The following is a 15018-nucleotide window of genomic DNA, read 5'->3' as shown; positions in this document are numbered from 1 at the left end:
AAACCATCACTTTATGTTAATCTATATATCAAATCTCTAGGTAGAATGAGAACAGATAGGGAGCATAGGCCTGATTCACTTCATTTGTACCTGGCAAAATAAGAGCTGAATATTTCATTTGGTCTCGTACCTATCAAATATTGGCTTATGCAGGATGCTTCAGAAGAACATGACCTCCACTACAGCTGTCTAATTGATTATTCACAACCGTGTGCTTATTCCCTTTCTTGAAAACAGTGGTTTAGAACAGTGGTGTAAAAGATATGGAGTCCCATAATGTAGCCTGCTGTGCCACCCAAGGGTGCAGTTCCACACTAGATCCACATGCTGCATATTAGGGCTGTGTAAAGCTTTGGATCGCGATTTGGATTCAGAGATGATTCCGAGAATTCAGAGGCTGAATCTACAAATCTGAATGGAATTGCTAGAAGGCTTAGGCTTTCCAAATCAATTTGGAGCTTCCAAATCAATTTGGAAAAGATTCGGAAAAGATTCAGAGATTCAGCCTTAGGGCATAATGGGAAATCAATGAAATATCTATAACTTTGTTGTTTTTTGTCTGTTTTGGATGAAACTGGCAGGGATGGTAGCTTTGGATCATAATTTGGATTTTATTTGGGCCAAGGTTATAGGGGAGGAGAAAGCCTCATGGGGGCACACTGCTGTGTTGTGCAGAGGCCCCAGCACCAGGACGGGCATACCTGAACACACACACAGTCTCACAAGCACCCATGTCCTGAGTTTTGCCTGCCTGTAGCCAGAGGTGCAGGGTCCCAGAACCTGCACTCCCCCTGCACCTTGACAGCTGGCAGGCTTTGTGGCCACAGAAGGCCACAGCAGGCCTGCAGTTTTCACGCCCCTGTGCCTTAACACACACACAGCGTCACCTATGTCATGAGTTTTGCTTGTCAGCAGTTTGAGGTACAGTTTCCCAGAACCCCTGCACCTATCTCCTTGAAACCTGGCAGGCTTTAATAGCCTCAGCAAGAGCTACCAACCCTGCAGTTTTCACCCTGCTGTGGCTTAACACACACAGGTGACATGAGTTTTGCTCTCAGGATTTTGAGCGCAGTTTCCCAGAACCACCTCTACCTATTACCTTGAAACTTGGCAGGATTTGTGCTCTCAGCAGAGGCTACCAGACCTGCAAGTTTAGTTTGAATCAGCCAAAAAACAACAAGCTTATAGATATTTTATTTATTCCCCATTATACCCTATGGCCAAACCTCCAAATCTCTCCGAATCAGCTCTGAATCGATTCAGCCGAATCGAATCATAAAAGAGACTCGAATCTCCAAATTCAATTGGCTGAATCCAAATCTAACAGTTGTCTTTTTGCACAGCATATGGTGTGTTATGGACAGTCTCCATATGCTGCACATCACACATGGGGCCAGTTCTAGTGTGCATGTGGTAGGTACCGCACAGGCATGGTCTGGGACGTTTACCAGCTCTGTACATTGGATTCAGTGCATGGGGCTGAACTGTGGATGCAGTCTGGCTGTGGACTGCCTCCATATAACCTACATGGTCAATGGAGCAACTGCACACCACTCATCTAGCCCACTGGACCAAAGGAATTGAACAGTGCCCCTGGCTTAGAAAGATGAAGGAGTGGGATTTTTCAAAAGTGCCTAGTATTGTCATAAAACTGCATTCCTACATCTAATTATGGAAATACATATAGGCAATCCTGGTGTCTCTTGAAAATGGTTGTACCTCTACATCAGAAGTAAAAATGAATATATGTATACATGTACTGTTTTCTTAGATGTCTGTTTTCTTTTTTTCAGAGTCAGATGGCTACTTAGTTGCTAGGTTTTGAGAGTCTGACTTAGTTTTCTGAATTTTAGTATACACCATTACTATATTACATAAGTTAAAGGAATCTGCAACATTTTTGGAAGGGAGGTCTTAGATTAAATGACCATGCCTTTATCAGCTGTCTATTGATTCTAACTAGCTTTTTCACTACTTAACAGTCTCCTCTTGATCCTGTCTCATATCACAGTCTAACATGTGGATACCTACTCAGGATGCTATGATGTCCAGTTTTTCATATCTTGTAATAGAAATGAGTATAAAAGGTGTACATTCTATCATGCATTAGACTTTGCTCTCTTTTTAGAGGAAAAATTGAACTTCACAAGTCACTGTCAAAATAGAAAACAATTATCTAATATATTTGACTTGATTTTCATTTTCCACACAAAAGGAGTTCAATAGAAGACAACAGAACTCTGTGCATAGCATTGATAGTATGGAAAACTCCATGATGAAACTCTTCTGCAGCTAGTTTACTCTTTAGTAGTAGGTGACAGGTAAATTTCTTGGTGGGGAGAGAACAAAATTAAACCAGGCATCTTCTCCACTGAAAGTAAATGCTGAACCAAAGAATGTACATTTTTAATGTCTCTCTCAGGAGAGTTACAACAAAAGTCACTAAATGTAAACTGACATCCATTTTCATAAATAATATGGCAGGCATTTCCTTTGTGGTTAATAATACAAACTGATTATGTAATAATAACATGTGCAGTACATCATGATGAGAAACAATTTACCATTTACCATAATAATCAACTCTCATCATAGTACAACAAATTAAAAGGTAATCAAACAGGACTATTAGCAGGGTTATGTTAATGTTCATCAGCCTGTGGTATCGACCAAAGGAAGGAAACATGACTCTTGGCAATTTTGCTATTCAGTTGACCACCTTAGCATTTTATAAAAGATTTAGCCAAAGTGATGTTTTCAGGCCACCAATAAGCGACAGATTACAAAATTCTTGTTGCAGAATGTTTTGATTGCTTTCATGAGTCAAGTTACTTTAAAAAGGAAACTTTTGAGGCTTTATTTTAAAAGAAAATCAATTTTCTATGGATATGTTCTTTTTTTGGGGAAAGTGTAAGTCCCTTTCATTAGCCACAGGCTTAGTGGATTGGGGAATTTCTCTGTCAGAATATGTTGCTGTGGTTTTGGTTGTAGTCATGTTGATCTAAGAGCATAGGTAGGCAAGGTTCTTTAAGTAGATGTAATATCTTTTATACTACTATACAACTACTCAATTGGTCTAGTAAAAGATATCACATCCGCTCAAAGAACCTGTCAGTCAGAATAGTCAGCAGACAAAAAGGAAATAGTAATATTGTCAAAATAATATGAGCTATATTCTCTGTGTCCACATCCCAAAATGGATTTTATCAGCAGGTATGAGCAGGAGAAATGGAGAATTTTCCTCAAGGTGTACAACAGAATGCAACAAGTTAGTGAAACAGACAAATGAACAGGGAAGTAAAAAAAGTGACATATGGGACATTTTAAAAGCAGAATGTTTCTCATAATAAACAATAATATCCCTTTGCTACTGATCTAGTCAGCTTTAGATGACAGCATACGATAGATATCACACCTAAGTTAAGTTCTGAAGAGAACAAAAAAGGAAGTGTATGGATATGCTTCAGATTATTACCCCCTCTGTCAGGCTAAGTATAGACAGTCAAAAAAACTGAGGCCGAATTGATTAAATCTTAGCAGGTTAGTCTAATCTGTATAGATTGGACTGATAAGCAAGTGAACAGACATTCAGTTTTGATTCAGGAAATGTAGCCACATGCTCTCAATGACCCAGGCCAGAAGCGGTGGGGGGAGGGTGCTAGAGCATGCCTCCCTGTTGTGCTGGATCAGATAGCTTGTGCCAAGGCTGGCCTGCCCACCCAGTGAGGGAGAGTTTGTGGTGGAGGTGCAATGCATCCTGGGATGCTAAGGAACTGTGAGTTAGCTTGAATCTGGAGGGGATCTGGCACAGAAGTTCAAGAAACCAGTTTAACCTAAATCAGCTAGATCTGATATTATGTGCATCCCGGTTTATCTTAAACTGGTTTTGGCTATTTTGAAAGCAGTTTATGGGCACTGAACTTCTGTTGTGTTACAGATTTGAACCAGTTTTCGATCACTTATACTGGTTTATGTGTAATTTCTGTCCTTAGCCATAGAGGTACAGAAAATGTTTAAAAAAAGAATAGTTACTTATTAAGTGGAAATAAGGCACATAGGTGATTGACACTGGATCTGCATAGTTTCTAACACTCTTGACTGCCTCATAAATGCCTTTTAATAATATCAGATGGGAATTGTCTCACATGGAATAGGAACTGTACACATCAAAAACAACAAAGAGATTGCTAAACTGTCATAACCAGTGGCTTCTGGAAGATAAAAACCTATAGGACCACTTAACGGACAGTTTCACAGACCACACTAGCCATAAAAGGAAATAAGAGATTTACATAACGAGTAAAGCCATAAAGTTGGTGTGAGACGATATGAAGTATTTTTTTTTATTTCAAAACTGTTTTTCCTGAAGAAATAGCCATAGAAAATGGAATTGCTTCTAGGTTTTCTATCAGGTTTGCTTTTTCTTCTTTTTATAGGTAAGTTGGGGAGAGAGAAAGCAGTTTTTGTTTTCAAAGAGTTGCTTATTGCTACTACAAAATTTTAGATTAAATGCCAATGAAAGCAAAATTGGCAATAAACTCAAAATATGCAAGTTTTGCTTTGAATGCAAATGTTTTCCCAAAGATTTCTTGAGTGAGCAAATAGGTGAAGTGCTTTTGGTGCCCTGAACAGACTCATTAATTGATTCTACTATTATTGTCACATTTCAGAGACCCAGAAATATGTAACTGAAGGCCAAACATCAGTTTAATAATCAGTAAAGAGCCGTTGGCTTTAACTATAAAGAAATGAACTGAAGAACTATGCCATCATGTATAGTATGGACCTCAAGACAGCCTAACTCAAGCAAATCTTTTCTGGAAAAGGTTATATTATGCCCCAGGTAATGTCAAATAGAAATTACTTTCTAGTTCTAGTTTAGGGGCTTTGGTAATATAAATACTGAGAAGCCAATGTCCACAACAAAGCTGGAAGCATGACTTGAAGTATTATAGAATGACATAAAATTCGGTAGACTGGAATTTCATTTGAATTAAATTGAATATGAGGCAGACTGAATGAAAGTACCATGTTAAATACCTGTAGTGCAGCAAATATGCAAATGGAGCACTTTGAAACCACGTATAATACCTTAAACATATTGGACATTCTAAATATCCTTTGCTCTGTTTGTTCTGAAATTAGTGATCATGAAACTAACTTCATACACAGTACTTTGATAAAGGGGTGTTTAATATAGCTGGGAGTTGAAACTAGACAAATTCAGAATAATAATAAGGGCAGTTAGGAAATTTTTTCATTGGCAGGAGGCAGGGCTGGGGCATGGGGCCATGCTGGTCAATCAGGGATGGCCAGCTGCTAGCTTCTGGTTGACTTTGGCATTCTCTAGCAAGCATACCCAACCTGCTGGCCTTGGCCAGTGCAGGCAGCTGCATCCTCCCCTCTTTGCCACCCACCCTGAAGGGTGAACTTGTGTTCTTTTCAGTCCCAAACTAACCTAGTCCACTTAGAGAAACCCATGTAACTTAGTTCAAATCCACCTCAAGTTTTTGAATGTCTGTTCCTACCCAGTGTGTCTTCTTCAGCCAGCATCTCTGTGTTATTAATAGCTGACATACTATAGCATATTTGAATAATATCTTTTTTGCAATGAAAAATTAAATTAATATAAAAAACTTAACATGAATTTGTGTAATATATGTCTTCCATTAATTATGCTACAAAGTAGTTCATCTGTATCATCACTAAATCCTGTACCTAATAAAAATGGATAACTGCAATATACTGGTCTATAATTTCATCAGACTTTAGTTATGATACTGGAATCAATGACATTCCAAAACTATGCTAATCTTTGAATTAAAAGTGAATATCCAATACAGTAATAGCAGAAGCATGTGTGTGACCTCTAGCTGGATACACTCTCCTTCTGTACCCAAGCTATGCCACAACACATAACACTTCATTCTGTGTGTCAGGTTATGCCTATCCTGACACAACAATCTTAAATGGGTTTTCATTTAAGCATTTTTATCCACTTTCAAAACAAAATTGATAGATCTCTTGAGCAAGGAAGAAAAACTAACAAGCAATGAAACAGCAGCAAAAGAGACTACCTCATCTCTAGTTTGTTGTGTGGGCTAATGTAATAAAGGCAGATGGCATCGAAGTTACACTAACAATTATTGCAAGTCAACTACTAACACCTGCACTGCTGTGAAAGCTGTTGTGGCTATCCACTAGAAAATATTGTCGAGCACATCAGAATTAGTTACCAGACTTCCCCTTAGTCCTAAGGAAGCTGAAAAACAGGGTTAGGGATCTTAAAATCTGATACAGTAGTTGGGTCTACACATGCTTACCTGTGGGGTATCAAGTGTCACTGTCTACATGTGGAACAGTATTAGGCCACAGTAAACTAGTTAATGCGGCAGTAAGATAGTACTATCTAGGACAGTACTATTTTTCACCAGGGTAATTTACTGCAATTAAATGCATGTGTAGACACTGACTGTGGGCATAAATTGAGCCTGGTCAGCCCAGCCAGGTGGGGGTCAGACTCCTGCCTGCTGCTTATCCACATGGTTTGCACTTTTACAACCTTTGTACCCCAGCCAGCCCCTTTGTCACCTGACGCTGCCACCCAGAGCCTGGGGCTGACCCCGTCATGTCTCCTACCAGCCCTGGGTACTACCCCACTATTCTGCTATTGTGGGAGTATATGTAGGTACTGCACCTGGGAGTAGTTTACTCTGGCTCAAACTGCTCCAGATTTTATTGATTTACATTAATTGCTCATGTAGGGAAATAACTTTATTTTATTAGTACCCATTTAACCATCATACAAGAGTAGGCACCAAATAATGGGCTAGAAATAAGTTGAAAGGGGGAGTCTGATGCTACATCCCAGAAGGCATGAATGATCATAAGAAGAATGAAGACCTGAATGGCACAAATTAATGTGGGGTAGTGGCCCATTATGAGATAATAAAGCCTAATTAAACTACTTTTTTTCTTGAATATCTGTCAAATTGCTGCCTCTCAGCTATTAAGGTAGTTGTGTTCATACCTTTTAGTCCTTTCAAAAAATGGCTCTCTCTTCCTTAGAAAGAAAATTTGGGATATTTTCAATTAAATTTTCATAGTAGCAAAACCAATGTGTACAGCCTGAGTAAAACTTAGAATGATCTAATGGATTTTAAAATATAAGCAGTTATTTTGCAGGCAACTGTGTGCATAATTGCAAATCTATTGGTCACATGCATCATCAAGGTCATAGTATTTATTTAGTTCATTGGATTAGTGATAACTTTGTTTTAAAACCAGAATCCAGTTAAGAGGAAAAAAACTCCTGAATCAACGTTACACCAATTACCTGGCACATAATAATGTATATTTAAAGACATTTCAACTTCAGGGCTTTTTCAGAAAAGGAAGGTATTTCACACCATATTCTGTTACAGAGCTATATTTGATTATACTTTTGTATTATTCCCCATGCCCTGGTATCTAACTGATCACTACTGCAGGATGAACAAACAAGCACAGAAAATACATAAAAACATACAAACATACATACAAGCATCCCTCCCCTCCCTCTCCCCCCACCCCATTGTATTCTTAAACCTCCTTCTTGGAGGATGTCTTGACTTCTTGTATCCCTCAGAATCTTTTCAGCTATTAGGTTGCTTAGGATACAGCTTTAGTTCTACTTGCAACCACAGTAAGAAACTAGAAATTATGTGGGTAATCAGTAGCACGGGGTGGAGAATGACATAAATTATAAAATAAAGATGCATAGAACAAGTGATATAATGCATATGTTTAAAATTGTTCATGTAGCTCAATAATATTGTAAGTGAAAATATATACTCAGAAAAAAATTCAAACAAATATCATATTGTTGTTAAAATAAATTATTCAATGACAATGATTCAAAGCAGGTCTAGTTCTCACTCAAAAGAGCTTTGCATATTATTAGTTTACAGTTATATGGAGTCATTTAGGACCAGTACTGGATTGTGTTGGGGAAGCAAGGGAAGATAATCTGCCATCTGTGATGCCATTATGAAATGCAAATTACATAATATGTGCAGGTAGTTAGTTACCTGGTGAGTGCAAGGGTAGAGCCATGATATCAGTTTCCTTCTCTGTTGTCCCACCCTCTTTCAGGCTCCAAGAGGACAAGAACAGCAATTCTATGAACCATGCAAAACAGACATAATTATTCATTATGGTGGTATTCAGGATGGTGGTAGTTGGTGACATCCTTCTGTGAGGGATGGACACATCCATCTGCTGGCCTGACCTATTGTCTCAGGATATCTCCTGCCTGAGAGCTAAGATAGTGTACAACACTCATCTGCCCCCAGGGGCTATGCATAGAAGGTGCACCTGGGCGCACGTGCACCCCCTGAGCATAGCAATGCACCCCCTACAAAAAGGTGGGTGATGCTGCTGGCAGCATCTGTGTGTGGTTGACAACCCCTGGTCGGTGCTCACCACCCCTGCACCTGCCACTGACAGTGCTGGTGGCATCTGCAGGAGCTCCACACTTACTGCTGCCATGCTCCCGCCACTGCTACCATGCTCCTGCTGCCACCATGGTAGCAGGTGGCATGCGCCATTCATGGCTGGCCCTCTGACTACAACCCCGTGATGCTCATCCAGTAGTGGCCCATGGCACTTCCAGGAGGCTCCTGAGCAAATCAAAAGTGACTACATAACTCTGGGTGCAAGGGATAAGGATATATGGGCTCGGGTGGTGTTCTCCTTGATCCTTCTCGTCAAGGGGAAGGGTCTGGGCAGGAGTGGACACATCTTACAGATCAGTGCATGGCTGCTCATATGTTGTCACCAGAAAGTCTTTGGCTTCTTTGACCATGGGGTATTGTTCCAAGAAGAAGGACTGCTGGGAAGAGATGGGATCCACCTGATGAAGAGAGGGAAAAGCACCTTCACAAAAAGACTTGCTAACATAGTGAGAAGAAGGCTTTCAACGAGGTTTGCCAGGGGGTGGACACCAAAACTCTGAGGTAAGTGTGGAAGCAGGTGACCTGGAGGAAACACAAGCAGAAGGAAGCAACAGGGGAAGCCGCCTCATTCTTTCTGAGAAAGTAGGGCAATAAGCTTCTTACATCAGGTATCGCTACATGAATACACAAAGCCTGGGAAAGAAGCAGAAGAACTGGAAGCTCCTGTGTCATCTCATAGTCACACAGTTATGATGTCATTGGAATAACAAAGACTTGGTGAGATAGCTCGTATGACAGGAGTACTATCACGGGTGGGTATAAACTGTTCAGAAAGGAAAAGCAGGAGAGGAGGACAAGTTACTGTTTATGTAAAAGAGCTGGACCTTAAAGCTCTGGTATAAAAACTGGAGATAGACCTCTTGAAAGTCTGGGTTAGGTTCAGAGGGGAGAGCAACAAGGATGATGTTGTAGAAAGTGTCTGCTATAGACCACCAGACCAGGAGGATGAGGTGGATGAGGCTTTCTTCAAACAGCTTGTGGAAGTTTCCCAATTACAGGCCCTGGCTCTCATGGGGAACTTCAGTCACCCTGAGATTTGCAGGGAGAGCAGTGCAGCAATGCACAGGCAAACTAGGAAGGTTTTGGAGTGTGTTGGAGACAACTTCCTGGTGCAAGTGTTGGAGAGGCCAACTAAGGGTTATGCTCTTCTTGACCTGCTACTCACAAACTGGGAAGAATTGATGGGGAACATAGAAGTGGATAGCAACTTGATCAGCAATGACTATGAGATCACTGAGTTCAGGATCTTGAGGAAAGGAAGGATGGAAAGCAGCAGAGTACAGACCTGGAACTTGTTAGTATTTAGCTGTCCCCTCTGTCCATGTGACTGATGGATCAAAAAGTATGGCTTGAGCAAAATGAAAGGGACAAGGGTAACTGACATTCTGATGAGTGGAACAGGAAACAAGCTCCTCAAGACACTCTGGCCCCTGACAGACATTATGATTAAGATGTGATTAACTTGTTCATATTTTAAGTAGTTACCTGGCCACACGTTTAATCAATGATGGGATAAAACAAGGAATAAACCACAAAGTTATTAACACTAACTATACATAACAACTTTGTGGCTGCCCTTATCATGCCTTTAATTGAATATGTGGCTAGTGCCCAGCCTCTGAAGCACATGAGTGCCTTTCATGACTTCTGAGGCTGGAAGTGCCCCTCAGCTGCTTGGGGCTCCCAACCAAGACAGCACACCATGTGCTTCCATGACTGGGAGCCTCATCATCTCATCAGAGGCCAGCTAGAAGTTCTGGTCAGATGATTGAGGAGGAGCACAGGAAGAGAAGCTTGTTATTTGCTGATTCACCAAAGGGACCTCAAGATCAGTGTGTCTCTGCACCGGCAATATGGTACGATGGGATCTGTTGCGAGATCCCACAATTGTGCCTCCTGCCATGCATGTGTTTCCTGGCAGAAAGTGCAGTCGCTGGGATCCCATATCAGATCCCATTGTACTTTTACTTTAATGTCTGTCAGGGTACTCTGAGTCATATCCTGCTCTCTCATAGTTCCTCTGTGCTCTGCAAAAGAGTGTAGGAGTAGCAGGACAGATCTGCATTTGGGGTACATGTGACACATAGGTCAGCACAGGCTGTTACAGTTAGCCACTGCTGTGGCATCCCTTTGCAAAGGCAGCATTGGAGGCTGTTGCCCTGGTCACCCCTCTTCAGTTACATAGCAGTAAGAAAGCTGGCACTGCTTTAGTATCCCTTATGTAGCCATTCCAGGTCTAAAGCATAAGAGGATTTCCTAGGAAAATGAAGGTTCATATGGGCACAACTGGCCAATGCTAAAATCAGGAGTCACAAAGATTATATAAAGCTGCTTTTATCCCATTGCTTTTTCTTCATTCTTGTTCAGAGAGCACCTTGGAGCACCCAGACAGTCTGGTCTTTCAGACAGGATTTTTGGTTTAGCTTCCCCAGGTGCCTCATCACTGCTTATCAAGTGAAGGTGCTGTCACAAGGAGTGATTTATAGGACTGCTCAATAGAGCCAAAGTCCTTAGTATGAGAGGATCTTTCAGACTCAATCTAAGTTCTTCTGCAAACTAAGGCCGCTACCTTCTAATCATACTGCTGTTTTCTATGTTTACTTTTACTTAACCTTGACTTACACTTCTCTAACTAATATATCCTCAAGCAATAGTAAGCTGTGCATAGGATCTTAATGCTAATATGTAGTAACAATAACATTTGATAGTAGGAGTGCTAACATTAAATGCAATGTAGTCCTATGGGCAGTCTAATCACTTACACATTAACAAGCAATTTGTAATACAAAATCTTCAAATTTAAAGACTCTGGAGAAGAAAGAGGCTGAGGATTTCTGAAAATGACAAATACAGTTTGAAAAGGCTCAAAGGAAAAAAAAAATATATATATATTATACAAGAGGTACATTTCTCTCACTGAATTCAGCTCACAACTGGAAGGCAATCAACTATTAGTGGAAAGAGGCACCAGCAAAGTGAAGAAGGCTAACCACTTGGGAACACAGATTCAAAAAGTGTATTGAAAAACAAACAAACAAACGATGCCAAAACAGAACAAAACAAACAACACCCCCACCATATAAGCATGCAGAACTTCCTACCACACTATTACATCTGAAGGAATCCTAAAGCACATTCTAAAGAAATATGACAGAAAAGGGAATAAGAGAAATCAGGATGACTCAGATTACTGCTCAATGGGTATCTACTGATGTGGACCCAACATTCATTATTTCATGACTTATACCTCAACCCATGTGCACAGGAAATAGAAAATAAGCAAATGACTCATTTTGTCCTATAAAGTGACAGAAGAAACATCGGAAATAGTAAGCCATCATATGCTTTGCAAACCTAAATGCCAAGTTGACCACCGTCTGGTGTTGTATTTTCAGTCCTGTATAATTCTATAAATTTCACTGGACCAGATGGAATATGTAATGACAGAAGTAACTCAAAGAAATACAGCTAGTTCTGTGCACACTGTCTAATAATCATGTATATTTCATTTCTGAGGCTAAAAAACAAAAGAAAGAAAAATTGCTGAACATAAATCTTGCTGTCCCACCATGAAGTTAAAAGGTTACAGTGGTCAGGTTTAGTACTGAAGGCCTCTTAGAAATATAAGGAATTTTTGCACCAGGCACCAAATCCTGACTTTGGTAATAGCCAGTTCCAGTTGTGTAGTGCAAAGCATAAAAGTTCCTACAGTTATACAGTAACATGCCCAGTAGGGAAGTTCTTGCTAATTACTGGGCATGTCTACACATGCTATTATGTATGCCTAAACTTAATTCACACTAGCCTAATGTACATTAAAGTGATTTAGGCATGCATCTACACATGCATGTGCATAATGTGGGTGTGCAGACCATCATGGGACTAAAGTTATCCCCAAGTCAATAGACATATACTGCATTCATGTGCATTAGTGTGTCTATACATTCGCTAATGTGACATACCTATTCACACATACATTTGATACCTGTTTTATCCAGGTATCAAATTTAGGCTTGAAAAACCTAAATTCACCATTTTAAGGCGCATTAAGGGTATGTATGTGTAGACACACTCCCTTGATATGGCTTAAATTGGGCTAATGTACAATAAATGCGTACATGTAGACATGCCTGCTGGGAAGTTGGTTTATGGCTTGTAATGTAAGTGTTTATATCCCTTCTACAACAGACAGAGAGAAATTCTATGTAAAAAAAATGCCATTTGCTCTTATTGCGTGTTTGACTTCTTTTGGAATCCTGTTCAATTTTCAGTCCTGTTAAGTGACATGCAAATAGACATACCTAAATAAGAATTAGGCAGACTTTAGGCACCACAGTCAGAAACAGTGATCCAAATCAATTCCGCTCCCACTTCAACAAAATCCTTTTGGTTCCTGCATTTTGGCCTGAATTCCAGGGCTCCTAGACTTAAGTTGCTCCAAATGTTCAGAAGAAATCCAATTCAAACAGCTAGATGCATGATTACTACCTATGTTCTGCTGCAATTTAGAATTCAGCTGGGAAGGCACCTAAATATTGTCTAAAAACCATTACATATGCACAGAGCATGCCTAGGCACACTGACCACACTGAGTTCAATACAAACTCACTCTCATTTGAAAAATACAGGATGCAAAGGTGGTGTTCGTAGAACTATGTGTGGATGTAAACAGTTCAAAGATGTTTATAAAATCATAAAATCTTAGGGCTGGAAGGGGCCTCACTGATCATCTATTCTAATCCCTTGAGCACATGCAGAGTTTGCTATTCCTAAACCTTTCCAGATAGAAGCAAATGCAGTTTCTTCCTGAAAACCTAGAATGAAAGAAATTCCAAAATTTCCCTAGGCAGCGTATTTTTATAGTTAAGCATATTTTCCCCAAGATTTGTTCTAAATCTCTTTTGCTTTACTTTAAAGCCACAGTCTCATGCCCTACCCTTTGGGGGAAGGGAAAATGATTTTTCATCATTTTATTTCAACCTTTCACATATTTGAAAACTGTCTTAATCTTCTTTTCCCCCAAACTAAACATATCTAATTCTTTCAACCTTTTCTCATACAGTTTGTGTTCTAATCACTTTATCTTCCTTTCTTCTACTCCATGTCCTTCTTAAAATATGAGTAGAAAACTTGCTAGATAGCATCATCTGTGAGGCCTAACTTGTGCTGAGTAGAAGGATACTAGTACATCCCTTATTTTGCAGACAAATTTCTACAAATAAAACACAGAATTGTGGGGTTTTTTTGGAACTGATTCATATTATTGTCTCATGTTGAGCTTGCAAACTACCATATCCCTCTGTCCTTCTCAAAAGACCAAGTGAGTTACCACCCATCCTTTCTGTATTTACTTGTTTGCTTCTTTCCATTCTGGGGAATTTCATATGTCTGTGCTAAATTGCTTTCTGTTATCTACAGACAGTTATCTAATTGATCATAACACCTTTTGAATTTTTATCCTCCTCCAAAGCATTTGAAAGTTTTCCTTTTTCTTTGTCTGCAAACCTTATCAGATTCCCTTCCTGTAACCCAGTCAATAATAAAAATGTTTAAAGCACCAGACTCAGAACACAGTCCCGTAATATCCTATTTAAGACCTCCTACCAGTTGGATATTCATTCAATTACTTGTATGCTTTGCTTTCAGGTAATCAACCAATCATGTACCTACTTAATGTTAATTCTGTCTGGCCCACACATCTACAGATTCCTTTTAAGAATTAAATGTCAAAATATTATTAAAAGGGCTTTTTTTTTCTACTTATCTGATCACAGCTTAATTTCTTTGCCAAGACTGAAGCAAATTAAAAGGTCTGCTACCTTTGCATCTTTCTTTTTTATACCTTCTCTATTTTCCAGTGAGACCATGGTTTCCTTGCTCTTTCTTCTGCGGCTGACACACTTGTCATTTTTTTCTCTTCTTGCTTGTTGTAACTTGAGTTATCCTCCCTCCCCCACTTTGCTTTCTTTATTTTCACCCAACACACTTATGTTATTCCTATACATACTTCCATAATTACACACCCTTCCTCTTCTGTCTACCTTTATCTTGTTTTTCAGGTAGGTAAAGAGCTCCTTCTGCAGCTGTTTATTGTGATTATTTTTGTTTTTGATTTGGAACAAATATAATTTCCTTTAGTAACTTACCTGTTTTCTTCAACTTCTCCTTTTTTTCTTTTAAATCAATATAGTCATGGCACTTAAGAGTGCATACAGGCATTACACCATCTAAACACCCAAGGTACAGACATTCAGAGGGTTTAAATTACCCCAAAAATGGCATGTACTTTATTTCACCTGAGAAGATACAGTAACTAGATTGCGATTGGATAAACCTGATTTAGGAAGAATTAACACAATTTTGCAAATGCCTACATTAATTCATAGCACAGCACTGGCCTTGAGAAAACCCAGGTGCTCACCCCAGCCCTGGGGAAAGCTATTCCCACTCCCAAGACCCTGACTGGGTTATTTTTGCCCCTGACCCTCCCTACCCCATTCTTTCCCATGTCCCACACAGACCT

The 15018-nt window shown here is 39.7% G+C and overlaps 1 long non-coding RNA gene across 1 annotated transcript in view; it reads right to left on the bottom strand.

Moving 5' to 3' along the window:
• Positions 1 to 502: 502 nt before the first annotated feature.
• LOC109306244 overlaps positions 503 to 15018 on the bottom strand; it is an 18093-nt gene continuing 3577 nt past the window's right edge. Inside the window, exons 2-3 of the long non-coding RNA XR_002099904.1 lie at positions 14338 to 14342; positions 503 to 590 (exon numbers count right to left, since the gene is read on the bottom strand). This is a non-coding gene — a long non-coding RNA (uncharacterized LOC109306244). The remainder of the gene's footprint in view (positions 591 to 14337; positions 14343 to 15018) is intronic.

The sequence above is a fragment of the Crocodylus porosus genome, unplaced genomic scaffold (assembly GCF_001723895.1).
Source record: "Crocodylus porosus isolate Cpor-Errol unplaced genomic scaffold, CroPor_comp1, whole genome shotgun sequence".
NCBI classification, from domain to species: Eukaryota; Metazoa; Chordata; order Crocodylia; family Crocodylidae; genus Crocodylus; species Crocodylus porosus.
The sequence above is the reverse complement of the archived record's forward strand: the minus strand, read 5'-3'. Positions and strand labels throughout refer to the sequence as shown.